Source organism: Tachypleus tridentatus, chromosome 13, assembly GCF_004210375.1.
Source record: "Tachypleus tridentatus isolate NWPU-2018 chromosome 13, ASM421037v1, whole genome shotgun sequence".
NCBI classification, from domain to species: domain Eukaryota; kingdom Metazoa; phylum Arthropoda; class Merostomata; order Xiphosura; family Limulidae; genus Tachypleus; species Tachypleus tridentatus.
The window spans coordinates 271,691,886-271,708,513 of NC_134837.1; the positions used below are offsets into that span (position 1 = coordinate 271,691,886).

General features: G+C 38.5%; 4 non-coding genes across 4 annotated transcripts; all 4 read right to left on the bottom strand.

Annotated features, from left to right (window-relative positions):
• Nucleotides 1-18: 18 nt before the first annotated feature.
• On the bottom strand, nt 19-91 carry TRNAV-UAC (transfer RNA valine (anticodon UAC)). The gene has a single exon. It is a non-coding gene; the product is annotated as a tRNA-Val (tRNA).
• A 1,862-nt stretch (nt 92-1,953) lies between these two features.
• TRNAV-AAC (transfer RNA valine (anticodon AAC)) lies at nt 1,954-2,026 on the bottom strand. The gene has a single exon. It is a non-coding gene; the product is annotated as a tRNA-Val (tRNA).
• Nucleotides 2,027-3,886: 1,860 nt separating this feature from the next.
• Nucleotides 3,887-3,959, bottom strand: TRNAV-AAC (transfer RNA valine (anticodon AAC)). The gene has a single exon. It is a non-coding gene; the product is annotated as a tRNA-Val (tRNA).
• Nucleotides 3,960-13,312: 9,353 nt separating this feature from the next.
• On the bottom strand, nt 13,313-13,385 carry TRNAV-AAC (transfer RNA valine (anticodon AAC)). The gene has a single exon. It is a non-coding gene; the product is annotated as a tRNA-Val (tRNA).
• Nucleotides 13,386-16,628: the final 3,243 nt, after the last annotated feature.

Consider the following 16,628-nt stretch of genomic DNA (forward strand, 5'->3'; position numbering starts at 1 on the left):
CGATTTAAATAATAAATATGTGCCTGTCAGGGATCGAACCTGGGACCTCCCGCGTGTAGAGCGGATGTGATAACCACTACACCACAAGCACGTCACTTCCTACTTTCTTCCTTTTTACTCTTTTCAAAATTAATCATAAACGTTTCAAAATATCTCATTTGGCAAACTAAAGAAACACAAATATAATGACAGCTTTACATATAACCGTAAATAAAATAACATTCTTCCTTGTCTACCAAAGCCAAAAGTAATTTGATAATGTGCTAACGTGTCTTCAAACGACATCATCGAGACTACGGTATTCAACGTTTTCACACCTTGCTTAATTGCGCTTAAACGTGCAATTTAATTTACTCATCCTTTTCTCTTTCTAGCAGAAACTGAACAGAAGAATTTCATAACTTTAATTTTTTTATCACAATTATTACACGAAAACGTAATAAGCGATTTAATACGTCTTTTAAATCCTTCAATATGCTTATGAATCCTCCGACAAATATTTCCTATTTCTTATCTTGCGACAAATTAGATGATCGCACTCTGGCTGATGTATCGTTCTCGCACACAACTTCTTCAAGGTGTTCAATACGAAAAAGTTTCATGGTGACTTTCAAGCTCCTAAAATGATAATTTTGTAAAGGCGCTCTTGTTTTAACAGTACGTTGAGAGTCGCGGGTTGTAGGATATCACATCGGTGAAAAAACGTCTAATGTGCAGAAGAGGTTTCATCTGTTTTGAAAACACTCTCTTCAAAATCCATATATTCTTGGCGACTAACGTCGTCTCTCAAGGTTATATATCGTTGTTCTCGTTGAAAATGACTTTACTAAAACATAGAATCTTGTTCAACAAAAACGTTTACAAGAACCAGCTGCACCTGGAAGCAGGAAACACTTCAGAATAATGTATATTCTCCTGTCGTGGTATCGTAATTTCCTCGTACCTATTTAATCTTCACTATATTCAAGTGAAAGAAATACAATTTTTAAATAAGTACGTAAAAGAGGAGATTCGATAACAACAAAAAGATATTAAGCACCGCAAAAAGCCTTTAATAAGTGAAGACATTCTGGAAAAATAAAGAAATCAGAGAAAAATTGATAAACAGAACAAGAAGTCTTGAAGAAAACAATGATCTCTAGAGGCTGTCGCTTCTCTTCCCTGTAAGAGTGGTAAGACATGGCGGTTAGGACCTTTGAGTCGCTATCTGTGGTTCGTTTATTTCCAATTCCAATCAAATAACATGTATGCATTGTCAGACGTAGGGGAAGTTACGATATTATCGCCAATTCCACCGATCGGTAAAAAAAAACTACATCAAAGAGTCGGTGGTGAACGACTTTGAAGAATTGCCTTAACACTTTTCCGTCACTAGTAAGTTGCAGATGATAACTCGCATATCCATGCAATAGTTCTATCCCCTATTTAAAACAAAAGGTTAAAGAACGAAACTTATAGGTTGATTAGCTGTCACAGCTTGATTAGTTGTTCTCAACAAACACTGACGGAGTCGTGATCTTTAAACATTACCTGTACAACTAAGAACGTACGTTACCTAAACTTAAAATAAGGTTGCGTGAATCGACGTTTCACACATTTCACGCATTTGAAATAGAAAAAAAACCTCATGAACCCTTTCCATGGAACAGGAGTTCTAAATTGCTGGTCAGATTCTTCGTCGAACGTTATACGATTAAACAAAGGCCTATTGAAAACGTAAAATTTCGCAGCCGTGCACGCATTATATCCAAAACCAATAGCGATTCTTTTTCGGTTTATTAAACAACATTTATACGAATTTCGGAAGGTGGTTACAAGTATAGGAGAAAAGTTTGTAAATCATGTGACATCTCACAGCCGTCTCACGCTCTCGCACTGAATTTATGATGAAAATTTCGTTCCACGTTCTTACCAACTGAATTAAAAGGAAACAAACGATTTAAATAATAAATACGTGCCTGCCAGGAATCGAACCTGGGACCTTCCGCGTGTTAAGCGGATGTGATAACCACTACACCACAAGCACGTCACTTCCTGTTTTTTTCCTTTTTACTGTTTTCAAAATTAATCATCAACGTTTCAAAATATCTAATTTCGCAAACTAAACAAACACAAATATAATGACAGCTTTAGAAAGAACTGTAAATAAAAAAACACTCTTCCTTGTTTACCAAAGCCAAAAGTAATTTGATAATGTGCTAACGTGTCTTCAAACGACATCCTCGAGCCTACAGTATTCAACGTTTTCACACCTCGCTCAATTGCCCTTAAACGTGCAATTTAATTTACTCATTCTTTTCTCTTTCTAGCAGAAACTGAAGAGAAGAATTTCATAACTTTAATTTTTTTATCACAATTATTACACGAAAACGTAATAAGCGATTTAATACGTCTTTTAAATCCTTCAATATGCTTATGGATCCTCCGAAAAATATTTCATATTTCTTATCTTGCGACCAATTAGATGATCGCACTCTGTCTGATGTCTCGTTTTCTCACACAACTTCTTCAAGGTGTTCAATACGACAAAGTTTCATGGTGACTTTCAAGCTCCTAAAATGATAATTTTGTAAAGGCCCTCTTGTTTTAACAGTACGTTGACAGTCGCGGGTTGTAGGATATCACATCGGTGGGAAAACGTCTAATGTGCAGAAGAGGTCTCATCTGTTTTGAAAACACTCTCTTCAAAAACCATCTACTCTTGGCGACTAACGTCGTCTCTCAAGGTTATATATCGTTGTTCTCGTTGAAAATGACTTTACCAAGACATAGAACCTTGTTCAACAAAAACGTTTACAAGAACCAGCTGCACCTAGAAGCAGGAAACACTACAGAATAATGAATATTCTGCTGTCGTGGCATCGTAATTTCCTCGTACCTATTTAATCTTCACTATATTCAAGTGAAAGAAATACAATTTTTAAATAAGTACGTAAAACAGGAGATTCGATAACAACAATAAGATATTAAGCATCGCAAATAGCCTTTACTAAGTAAAGACATTTTGGAAAAATAAAGAAATCAAACAAAAATTGATAACAGAACAAGGAGTCTTCAAGAAAACAATGATCTCCATAGGTTGTCGCTTCTCTTCCCTGTAAGAGTGGTAAGACATGGCGTTTAGGACCTTTGAGTGGCTATCTGTGGTTCGTTTATTTCCAATTCCAATCAAATAACATGTATGTATTGTCAGACGTAGGGGGAGTTACGATATTATCGCCAATTCCACCGATCGGGAAAAATAAAGTACATCAAACAGTCGGTGGTGAACGATTTTGAAGAATTGCCTTAACTCTTTTCCGTCACTAGTAAGTTGCAGATGATAACTCGCATATCCATGCAATAGTTCTAACCGCTATTTAAAACAAAAGGTTGAAGAACGAAACATATAGGTTGATTAGCTGTCACAGGTTGAATAGTTGTTCTCAACAAACACTGACGGAGTCGTGATCTTTAAACATTACCTGTACAACTAAGAAGGTACGTTACCTAAACTTAAAATAAGGTTAGGTGAATCGACGTTTCACACTCTTCGCGCATTTGAAATAAAAAAAACCCTCATGAACCCTTTCCATGGAACAGGAGTTCTAAATTGCTGGTCAGATTCTTCGTCGAACGTTATACGATTAAACGAAGGCCTATTGAAAACGTGAAATTTCGCAGCCGTGCACGCATTATATCCAAAACCAATAGCGATTCTTTTTCGGTTTATTAAACAACATTTATACGAATTTCGGAAGGTGGTTACAAGTATAGGAAAAAAGTGTGTAAATCCTGTGACATCTCACAGCCGTCTCACGCTCTCGCACTGAATTTATGATGAAAATTTCGTTCCACGTTCTTACCAACTGAATTAAAAGGAAACAAACGATTTAAATAATAAATACGTGCCTGCCAGGGATCGAACCTGGGACCTTCCGCGTGTTAAGCGGATGTGATAACCACTACACCACAAGCACGTCTCTTCCTGTTTTTTTCCTTTTTACTGTTTTCAAAATTAATCATCAACGTTTCAAAATATCTCATTTCGCAAACTAAACAAACACAAATATAATGACAGCTTTACATATAACCGTAAATAAAAAAACACTCTTCCTTCTCTACCAAAGCCAAAAGGCTTTTGATAATGTGCTAACATGTCTTCAAACGACTTCTTTGAGCCTGCAGTATTCACGTTTCACACCTCGCTCAATTACCCTTAAACGTTCAATTTAATTTACTCATTCTTTTCTCTTTCTAGCAGAAACTGAACAGAAGAATTTCATAACTTTAATTTTTTTATCACAATTATTACACGAAAACGTAATAAGCGATTTAATACGTCTTTTAAATCCTTCAATATGCTTATGGATCCTCCGAAAAATATTTCATATTTCTTATCTTGCGACCAATTAGATGATCGCACTCTGTCTGATGTCTCGTTCTCTCACACAACTTCTTCAAGGTGTTCAATACGACAAAGTTTCATGGTGACTTTCAAGCTCCTAAAATGATAATTTTGTAAAGGCCCTCTTGTTTTAACAGTACGTTGACAGTCGCGGGTTGTAGGATATCACATCGGTGGGAAAACGTCTAATGTGCAGAAGAGGTCTCATCTGTTTTGAAAACACTCTTTTCAAAAACCATCTACTCTTGGCGACTAACGTCGTCTCTCAAGGTTATATATCGTTGTTCTCGTTGAAAATGACTTTACCAAGACATAGAACCTTGTTCAACAAAACGTTTACAAGAACCAGCTGCACCTGGAAGCAGGAAACACTTCAGAATAATGAATATTCTGCTGTCGTGGCATCGTAATTTCCTCGTACATATTTAATCTTCACTATATTCAAGTGAAAGAAATACAATTTTCAAATAAGTACGTAAAACAGGAGATTCGATAACAAGAATAAGATATTAAGCATCGCAAATAGCCTTTACTAAGTGAAGACATTCTGGAAAAATAAAGAAATCACACAAAAATTGATAAACAGAACAAGGAGTCTTCAAGAAAACAATGATCTCTATAGCCGGTCGCTTCTCTTCCCTGTAAGAGTGCCAAGACAGGGCGTTTAGGACCATTGAGTCGCTATCTGTGGTTCGTATATTTCCAATTCCAATAAAAAAACATGTATGCATTGTAAGACGTAAAGGAAGTTACGATATTATCGCCAATTCCACCGATCGGTAAAAATAAAGTACATCAAACAGTCGGTGGTGAACGATTTTGAAGAATTGCCTTAACTCTTTTCCGTCACTAGTAAGTTGCAGATGATAACTCGCATATCCATGCAATAGTTCTAACCGCTATTTAAAACAAAAGTTTAAAGAACGAAACATATAGGTTGATTAGCTGTCACAGCTTGAATAGTTGTTCTCAACAAACACTGACGGAGTCGTGATCTTTAAACATTACCTGTACAACTAAGAAGGTACGTTACCTAAACTTAAAATAAGGTCGCGTGAATCGACGTTTCACACTCTTCACGCATTTGAAATAGAAAAAAAAAAAACCTCATGAACCCTTTCCATGGAACAGGAGTTCTAAATTGCTGGTCAGATTCTTCGTCGAACGTTATACGATTACACGAAGGCCTATTGAAAACGTGGAATTTCGCAGCCGATTCTTTTTCGGTTTATTAAACAACATTTATACGAATTTTGGAAGGTGGTTACAAGTATAAGAAAAAAGTGTGTAAATCCTGTGACATCTCACAGCTGTCTCACGCTCTAACACTGAATTTATGACGAAAATTTCGTTCCACGTTCTTACCAACTGAATTAAATGGAAACAAACGATTTAAATAATAAATATGTGCCTGCCAGGTATCGAACCTGGGAATTTCCGCGTGTTAAGCGGATGTTTTTTTTGTTTTTTTTCTTCTCTTTATTTATCCCACCTCAACGTGGGGGTATACACAGAAATACAACAAATAAAACACAAGTTAATGAATTAGCATGTAACAATAACTCTATAGATTACCATGCTGAAAATTACCACAAAGTTAATAAAATTAAGGAAAAAGAAATAAAAGAGGTAATTGGAACAGCAGGTAATCCAATAAACATTATATTGAACATTAACAAATAAGAAATCAATGGATCTTTCATTGGTAACAAAAATATAATGAAATAACAACTTATCTTAACAACGTACACAAGAAATAACCTTGGGCACCTTTGGGTTACCAAGTTACCAACATAAGAATACACAGAATAAAATATATTTAATGGATTATGTAACAAAGATCTATGATAATGAAGATGAAGATGTCTCCGTACACGCACTTTAAACATGGAAATTAAATGAATTACGCGATTTCGTGCCAAAGAAACTGAACGAGCAGAACATATAACCTGACGTGCCAAACTAGTAAACAAACGGAATATGTTCCAGTATCTCCTGGGGTAACGAAGGATGAGATCCCACTAAGAGGCATCTCCTCCATACCCAGTTTGATATGGGACATCCAAAATAAAATGCCAATAATTTATATACATATGACCACAAGGGCTGTACAAAAGGACATTGGAAAAATAGATGGTCTATGGTTTCCCGCGCCTGGGAACAGAAAGTGCACAACCCTGTGGTATGTCTGTCCATATGTATCAGCTTGACATTAGTGGTAATCGCCCGCCACCACAGCAAATAATCCACATCACAAACATAAAACCCACAAAAGAAGAATAAGCGTTTTTACGAATGCGTTTCCAGTCTCCAGGAGGAACAATATCCCCCCAGTAGAATGGAGCAGGGAAATTAGTAGCGAGTGAAAACTGTAAATGTCCCACCAGTTGCCTCACAGATAAACCCTGAAAATGAACTCGATTATCGGAGTGGTCCAGAAAATATAAATCCACAACACATGTGGACGACGGAAGAGGAGCCGGCTGGGTGGACAAAACCGACAACCAGTCCACAGGCAACGCCTCCTTGATAATATGAAAATGTGAAAAATTGTGCGGGCATTGGCCAACGGGTCAGCGTCCGTACACATTTCAATCACTGCCCCACCGGAAGAAAAGCAGGAGCACCTCGTACAATAAATGGCGGACCTGAACCAAACCTGCGTTAATAAATTCAGGAAAATGAAATGTTCGGTGGCGAACATCAACAATAGCGGATTGAAAACAAAGGTTCATCAAAAAATTTGTGGGGAAAGAGGAGCTGGGACAATCCCTTTATCCCCAACAAGAACCTTCCAGGCATGAAACATCTCCTGAATATAGAAAGGTAACGATTTCACAAAACGTGGCAAAATACGGCATTGAAGAATCCGAAAGCCCAAAGAGAGATTACCATAACAAGAAAAAAATCCAGAAAGAAGTTGTCGCAAGGTGGAAGGACAAGAAGCATCCAAACAACGCTGCAACAACTTCAAACGGAATGCGAGTTTACGAGTATTAACATCAACCAAGTTGATACCTCCACAATCATAACTCCGGATCAGAATACCGTATGCCACTTTATGTATACCTCCCCGCCAAATAAAATCCAGTATACATTTGCGAAATCGAGCCTCAAACTGTCTTGGCAACGGAGTATATTCAACGGGTACCATAACACCGATGCCACCAAGGAGTTCACCACAAGAGATTTACCCTTTAGCGACAAAGAACGAAATCGCCACGACACCAAGACACGAGATACCCTGCGCAATACACCCTGCCACGTATCTTGCAGCATGACATCGAAATTAGAGTGGAAAACTATTCCCAAAATCCGAATAGGATCCTGGGAAATTCTCAACTCACCAAGGACGAAGTCTGCAGAAGAGGCCAAACATCCAATCCACAAACCCTGACTCTTGGTCCAGTTGATCTTCCCACCAGTAGCTTTGCCAAAAGTTCGGCAGACATCCAACACATGCGGCAAAGATTCGGCGTCTCGTAAGGTTAAGGTGGTATCATCAGCATGTTGATAAGTAAGTGAAGGCGTGGTGAGTAACACATCACCACCAATACCAGTAATATGTATATTATGGACTAACATATTTCGTAACGGTTCGACACTGAGAACGTAAAGTAGAGCAGACATTGGGCATCCTTGACGAATTCCCCGAGTTACAGCAAAATCAGTAGTGAGAAATCCATTAAACTTTACACAACTAGAAATAGAAGTATAGCAAAGACGAACCCAGTGAACAAAAGTAGAACCCAAACCCATACGCAGAAGAAGTTGAAATAGATAGTCATAGGCCACCCGATCAAAGGCTTGCATCTGATCGAGCTTCAAGAAGATTCCACCCTGGCCGGTACAAGCTAAAGATTGCAATAGCAAAACGAGTGTTAACGGAGTATCAGCAACGTCCCGTCCAGGTATACACCCGGATTGGTCATCTGAAACTAAACTGGAGATCACAGACGAAAGGCGACGAGCCAGCACTTTGGCCAAAAAGCTTATAGTCAGTTCAAAGCAATATCAAAGGCCGGCTGTTAGCCAACCGTCGATCCGCCTTTCGGGATAGGAACAATTACCCCAGAACACATTGTACGGAGCAACTGTGGAGAGTGGAACAGTTCAGACAAGACAGATATAAAAAGTCGTCAACAAAAAAAAAGAGAGAGAAAATATTTGTAGAATTCGGAGGTAAAACCATCCAAACCAGGAGATTTGCCCAGCGGTAAACTGTCTAGAGCTGCGATAACTTCCGGAACCGTGAATGGAGCATCACAAATATGAGCTTGTTCACGGGAAAGAGTTCGATCAACAAATGAGATAACGAAAATCTATGTCTGCCTGCAGAACGATATCTATAGAGTACAGTGCGGAATAATACTGATGTAAAACAGCAGCGATATCTTCCACACCGGACACCTCCACACCCCCTATCAGTGAGCATGGATCGAAACTCAATTCTGCTTTGACGAACCTTTTCCATACGAAGAAAGTAAGACGTAGATCTCTCACCCTCCTCAAACCAACGAATATGAGATCGAATCCTCGTTCCCTCTATGGTATCGTGATCCAAAGTCTCCAATGCAACTTCAAGTTCATACAATTTGACCTTAGACCTACCAGGAAACGGGACAGTTTTCGAAGCTCACGATTGATGGACGACTCAAGCTGACATTTGCGAGAACGGGATGCCTGCGCACGAAGAATCGAATAACGCTCGGTAAGTAAACGGAACGCGCATTTCAATTGTTCATACCACTTAATTTTATCAGTCCCATAGACTGACCAACTACGACTTCTGGCGATCAACAGCTTAATGGCTTTCACATATTCGGCATCCCTCAATAACTGGTTATTGAAGTGCCAGAAATTAGGACCTCTGACAACGGGCCGCAGAGTAAGGTCGAAGCCCAATATAAGCGTGATCTGTAGCAGGAAACCACAACGTACGGAAACGTTGGACAGTCCCCTGCAAGTAGTAGAAAGCAAAACCCTGTCAATACGAGACGACATCATCTCACCATTAACAAAACGCTTCCATGTGAAACCAGGTGTAGTCGGCGATATGAGTGAATGCGCATCAAGTAAATCGAACCTATTAAGAAACTGGACAAAAGCCGAACGGCTGGCGTCACGGTAGAAACGGACCGGAAATCGATCGCGTGCCACATCCACCACACAACAAAAAATCTCCCACAACAAGCAATCCCGTGCAACCATCCAAACAATACTCCAAGTTTTGGAAAAATTCCTGTCGCTCGGAGATATCGCGAGAGAGCGTACACAGATGATAACAGATAAGACAAAGACTCGAAACTGAATTTGACTGTCAGAACCCTACCCACCCATCAGAAGAAACGAATGTAACATTATCACACAAAACTGCTGTAACAAGATGGAACCCCTTGTCGGCCAGAAGGAGAATTATTAAAAATGCTACACCTGGCCAAAATTTCAGTAACGACATCATGAAAATCATCAGTAAAAAACGTTTCCTGTAAACAAACAACATCAAAATTAGTAAACAAGTAATCCAGATAATAAGCCGCACTAACATTACGCAACCCATTACAATTCAAAACTCCCACCCTGTTTGTAAATGTACCATGCTAAAGAGAAAGTAAAGGTACAAGAATTGAAAGGAAACTGGTACGAACACAAAATAACAAGAATAAATGTAAAGATCTAAGCAAATATTCACAAAGTACAAATAACAATAATGATAAGACAGTCTTACACGAACTGAAACAAACAAACTGTCACAAAAAACACATTTAAGGCTGCGACACCGCCTTCGCCTTCGCCCGAGATATCCGTAGTATTGGCACGTCCGACACCCGCTTTCGTCCACTGCCCTTTAGAAGTGTGTCACGAGAGACATTGCCACCACACTAGCATACCTCCAACGACGAGGAAGAGCACTCCACATCGCCGGCGATACTCTCACCACTAACCGGAAGTGGAGGGAAGTGACGATCAAAATTGCGTCCTGCAGCAGGGGCTGACTACTAGCCCGTTCCCTGGCCCCACCAGAAACCGTCGATCGTCGGGCAGAAACATCGTCCACCACCCGATGGGTAGCTGCAGCCTCCTCTGAAAGGGGAACCTGAATGAATCAAGCGCGTGGACAAACAGAAATGGTGTCAACATCATGAAGCACTGCACGATAGGGAGCAGCCGTGTCTACTTCAGCGGCGTCACGAAGTAGTAGGCGTGGCCACCTCTGCGTCGTTACTAGAGGAAGTTCGAGGAGCAACAAGCTTGGGACAACGTTGACGGACGTGTCCCTGCATATGACAATGTCGGCATATAAACTGGGGCAATCGCGATATAGATGATCCGCCCCAAACATAAATTACATACTTTTGACTGGCGATCATGCTTCACTTTTAACATTACCGCCTTGCCCAAAGGATCAAAAAACTTTCACTACGTACGGGAAAGAGATACACCTCTCACTAAAACACACGAGCATGGCGTATACCTAAGTATATGCCCTAGTCCCTCTTCCACAACAATAGGGCTTTTCACTTCACAATCATAATCTTTAAGTTTATTTAGTATAATATCATCGTCGATATATTCTGGGACGTCCATAAATGACACAGTAATAGTACGTTTAGTGACACCATTAGCCGAACAGTGCACACCATTTACAATTAGACCAGCATCTATAGCCAGATCCACATCGGCGGGAAGAACAAAAGTTACCTCTTATATCCACCCGGGCGAGGAACTACAGCAGTGACCGAAGCAGCACCAAACGTAGAAATAACAGAATGGATAACGTCCCCATGGCTTTGAATTAGTCGTTCTACAAAAAACAGTACGACGCATAACTTCCATGACCTTCTTGGTTGATGAAAGACATCGTCAAACAAATAACAGGAAAAAAAATCTGGCAAAAATGAAGAACACGCTCACTAGCTTAGCTGTTAAATTTACACCTAAGGCAATAAGAGCTCAAGAAACACGTCTGTACCTTCGATGACGAGAACCATGCTTTCCAATAATAATAATATGTGCCTGCCAGGGATCTAGAACCTGGGACCTTCCGCGTTTTAAGCGGATGATAACCCACGACTACTACACAGCACGTCACTTCCTGTTTTTTTCCTTTTACTGTTTTCAAAATTAATCATCAACGTTTCAAAATATCTCATTTCGCAAACTAAACAAACACAAATATAATGACAGCTTTACATATAACCGTAAATAAAATAACACTCTTCCTTGTCTACCAAAGCAAGCAAAAGTAATTTGATAATGTGCTAACGTGTCTTCAAACGACATCCTCGAGCCTACAGTATTCAACCTTTTCACACCTCGCTCAATTGCCCTTAAACGTGCAATTTAATTTACTCATTCTTTTCTCTTTCTAGCAGAAACTGAACAGAAGAATTTCATAACTTTAATTTTTTATCACAATTATTACACGAAAACGTAATAAGCGATTTAATACGTCTTTTAAATCCTTCAATATGCTTATGGATCCTCCGAAAAATATTTCATATTCTTATCTTGCGACCAATTAGATGATCGCACTCTGGCTGATGTCTCGTTCTCTCGCACAACTTCTTCAAGGTGTTCAATACGACAAAGTTTCATGGTGACTTTCAAGCTCCTAAAATGATAATTTTGTAAAGGCCCTCTTGTTTTAACAGTACGTTGACAGTCGCGGGTTGTAGGATATCACATCGGTGGAAAACGTCTAATGTGCAGAAGAGGTCTCGATCAGTTTTAAAACACTCTCTTCAAAACCTTCCACTCTTGGCGACTTACGTCGTATCTCAAGGTTATATATCGTTGTTCTCGTTGAAAATGACTTTACCAAAACATAGAATCTTGTTCAACAAAACGTTTACAAGAACCAGCTGCACCTGGAAGCAGGAAACACTTCAGAATAATGAATATTCTGCTGTCGTGGCATCGTAATTTCGTACCTATTTAATCTTCACTATATTCAAGTTGAAAGAAATACAATTTTAAATAAGTACGTAAAACAGGAGATTCGATAAGAGCAAAAAGATATTAAGCATCGCAAACAGCCTTTACTAAGTGAAGACATTCTGGAAAAATAAAGAAATCAGACAAAAATTGATAAACAGAACAAGGAGTCTTCAAGAAAACAATGATCTCTATAGCTTGTCGCTTCTCTTCCCTGTAAGAGTGGCAAGACATGGCGTTTAGGACCTTTGACGCTATCTGTGGTTCGTTTATTTCCAATTCCAATCAAATAACATGTATGTAATTGTCAGACGTAGGGAAGTTACGATATTATCGCCAATTCCACCGATCGGTAAAAAAAAAGTACATCAAACAGTCGGTGGTGAACGATTTTGAAGAATTGCCTTAACTCTTTTCCGTCACTAGTAAGTTGCAGATGATAACTCGCATATCGATGCAATAGTTCTAACCGCTATTTAAAACAAAGGTTAAAGAACAAAACATATAGATTGATTAGCTGTCACAGCTTGAATAGTTGTTCTCAACAAACACTGACGGAGTCGTGATCTTCAAACATTACCTGTACAACTAAGAAGGTACTTTACCTAAACTTAAAATAAGGTCGCGTGAATCGACGTTTCACACTCTTTACGCATTTGAATAGAAAAAAAACTCATGAACCCTTTCCATGGAACAGAGTTCTAAATTCTGGTCAGATTCTTCGTCGAACGTTATACGATTACACGAGGCCTATTGAAAACGTGAAAATTCGCAGGCGTGCACGCATTATATCCAAAACCAGCGATTCGGTTATTAAACCAACATTTATGAATTTCTGGAAGGTGGTTAAAAGTATAGGAAAAGTGGGTGTAAACCTGTGACATCTCACAGATGTCTCACGCTCTAACACTGAATTTATGATGAAAATTTCGTTCCACGTTCTTACCAACTGAATAAAAAGGAAACAAACGATTTAAATGATAAATATGTGCCTGCCAGGGATCGAACCTGGGACCTTCCGCGTGTTAAGCGGATGTGATAACCACTACACCACAAGCACGTCACTTCCTGTTTTCCTTTTTTACTGTTTTGAAAATTAATCATCAACGTTTCAAAATATCTCTCATTTCGCAAACTATACAAACACAAATATAATGACAGCTTTACATATAACCGTAAATAAAATAACACTCTTCCTTGTCTACCAAAGCCAAGAGTAATTTGATAATGTGCTAACGTGTCTTCAAACGACATCCTCGAGCCTACAGTATTCAACGTTTTCACACCTCGCTCAATTGCCTTTAAACGTGCAATTTAATTTACTCATTCTTTTCTCTTTCTAGCAGAAACTGAACAGAAGAATTTCATAACTTTAATTTTTTTATCACAATTATTACACGAAAACGTAATAAGCGATTTAATACGTCTCTTTTAAATCCTTCAATATGCTTATGGATCCTCCGAAAAATATTTCATATTTCTTATCTTGCGACCAATTAGATGATCGCACTCTGGCTGATGTCTCGTTCTCGCACACAACTTCTTCAAGGTGTTCAATAACGACAAAGTTTCATGGTGACTTTCAAGCTCCTAAAATGATAATTTTTGTAAAGGCCCTCTTTTTTTAACAGTACGTTGACAGTCGCGGGTTGTAGGATATCACATCGGTGGAAAAGTCTAACGTCTAATGTGCAGAAGAGGTCTCATCTGTTTTAAAAACACTCTCTTCAAAACCATCCACTCTTGGCGACTTACGTCGTCTCTCAAGGTTATATATCGTTGTTCTCGTTGAAAATGACTTTACAAAACATAGAATCTTGTTCAACAAAAAAACGTTTACAAGAACCAGCTGCACCTGGAAGCAGGAAACACTTCAGAATAATGAATATTCTGCTGTCGTGGCATCGTAATTTCCTCGTACCTATTTAATCTCCAACTATATTCAAGTAAAAGAAATACAATTTTTAAATAAGTACGTAAAACAGGAGATTCGATAAGAACAATAAGATATTAAGCATCGCAAAGAGCCTTTACTAAGTGAAGACATTCTGGAAAAATAAAGAAATCAGACAAAAATTGATAAACAGAACAAGGAGAGTCTTCAAGAAAACAATGATCTCTATAGCTTGTCGCTTCTCTTCCCTGTAAGAGTGGCAAGACATGGCGTTTAGGACCTTTGAGTCGCTATCTGTGGCCTTCGTTTATTTCCAATTCAATCAAATAACATGTATGCATTGTCAGACGTAGGGGAAGTTACGATATTATCGCCAATTCCACCGATCGGTAAAAATAAAAGTACATCAAACAGTCGGTGGTGAACGATTTTGAAAGAATTGCCTTAACTCTTTTCCGTCACTAGTAAGTTGCAGATGATAACTCGCATATCGATGCAATAGTTCTAACCGCTATTTAAAACAAAAGGTTAAAGAACAGAAACAAATAGGTTGATTAGCTGTCACAGCTTGATTAATAGTTGTTCTCAACAAACACTGACGGAGTCGTGATCTTTAAACATTACCTGTACAACTAAGAAGGTACGTTACCTAAACTTAAAATAAGGTCGCGTGAATCGACGTTTCACACTCTTCACGCATTTGAAATAGAAAAAAAAACTCATGAACCCTTTCCATGGAATTGGGTTCTAAATTGCTGGTCAGATTCTTCGTCGAACGTTATACGATTACACGAAATGAAAACGTGAAAAATTCGCAGCCGTGCGCATTATATCCAAAACCAATAGCGATTCTTTTTCGGTTTATTAAACAACATTTATACGAATTTCGGAAGGTGGTTAAAAGTATAGGAAAAAAGGGTGTAAATCCTGTGACATCTGGAGAACTGTCTCACGCTCTAACACACTGAATTTATGATGAAAATTTCGTTCCACGTTCTTACCAACTGAATAAAAAGGAAACAAACGATTTAAATAATAAATATGTGCCTGCCAGGGATCGAACCTGGGACCTTCCGCGTGTTAAGCGGATGTGATAACAACTACTACCACCAGCACGTCACTTCCTGCTTTTTTTTCCTTTTACTGTTTTCAAAATTAATCATCAACGTTTCAAAGCTATATCTCATTTCGCAAACTAAACAAACACAAATATAATGACAGCTTTACATATAACCGTGTAAATAAAATAACACTCTTCCTTGTCTACCAAAAAGCATAAGAGTAATTTGATAATGTGCTAACGTGTCTTCAAACGACATCCTCGAGCCTACAGTATTCAACTTTTCACACCTCGCTCAATTGCCCTTAAACGTGCAATTTAATTTACTCATTCTTTTCTCTTTCTAGCAGAAACTGAACAGAAGAATTTCATAACTTTAATTTTTTTTCACAATTATTACACGAAAACGTAATAAGCGATTTAATACGTCTTTAAATCCTTCAATATGCTTATGGATCCTCCGAAAAATATTTCATATTTCTTATCTTGCGACCAATTAGATGATCGCACTCTGGCTGATGTCTCGTTCTCGCACACAACTTCTTCAAGGTGTTCAATACGACAAAGTTTCATGGTGACTTTCAAGCTCCTAAAATGATAATTTTGTAAAGGCCCTCTTTTTTAACAGTACGTTGACAGTCGCGGGTTGTAGGATATCACATCGGTGGGAAAACTAATGTGCAGGAGGTCTCATCTGTTTTAAAACACTCTCTTCAAAACCACCACTCTTGGCGACTTACGTCGTCTCTCAAGGTTATATATCGTTGTTCTCGTTGAAAATGACTTTACCAAAACATAGAATCTTGTTCAACAAAAACGTTTACAAGAACCAGCTGCACCTGGAAGCAGGAAACACTTCAGAATAATGTATATTCTGCTGTCGTGGCATCGTAATTTCCTCGTACCTATTTAATCTTCACTATATTCAAGTGAAAGAAATACAATTTTTAAATAAGTACGTAAAACAGGAGATTCGATAAAACAATAAGATATTAAGCATCATAAATAGCCTTTACTAAGTGAAGACATTCTGGAAAAATAAAAGAAATCAGACAAAATTGATAAACAGAACAAGGTCTTCAAGAAAACAATGATCTCTATAGCTTGTCGCTTCTCTTCCCTGTAAGAGTGGCAAGACATGGCGTTAGGACCTTTGAGTCCTTTATCTGTGGTTCGTTTATTTCCAATTCCAATCAAATAACATGTATGCATTGTCAGACGTATAAGGGAAGTTACGATATTATCGCCAATTCCACCGATCGGTAAAATAAAAAGTACATCAAACAGTCGGTGGTGAACGATTTTGAAGGTATAACTCTTTTCCGTCACTAGTAAGTTGCAGATGATAA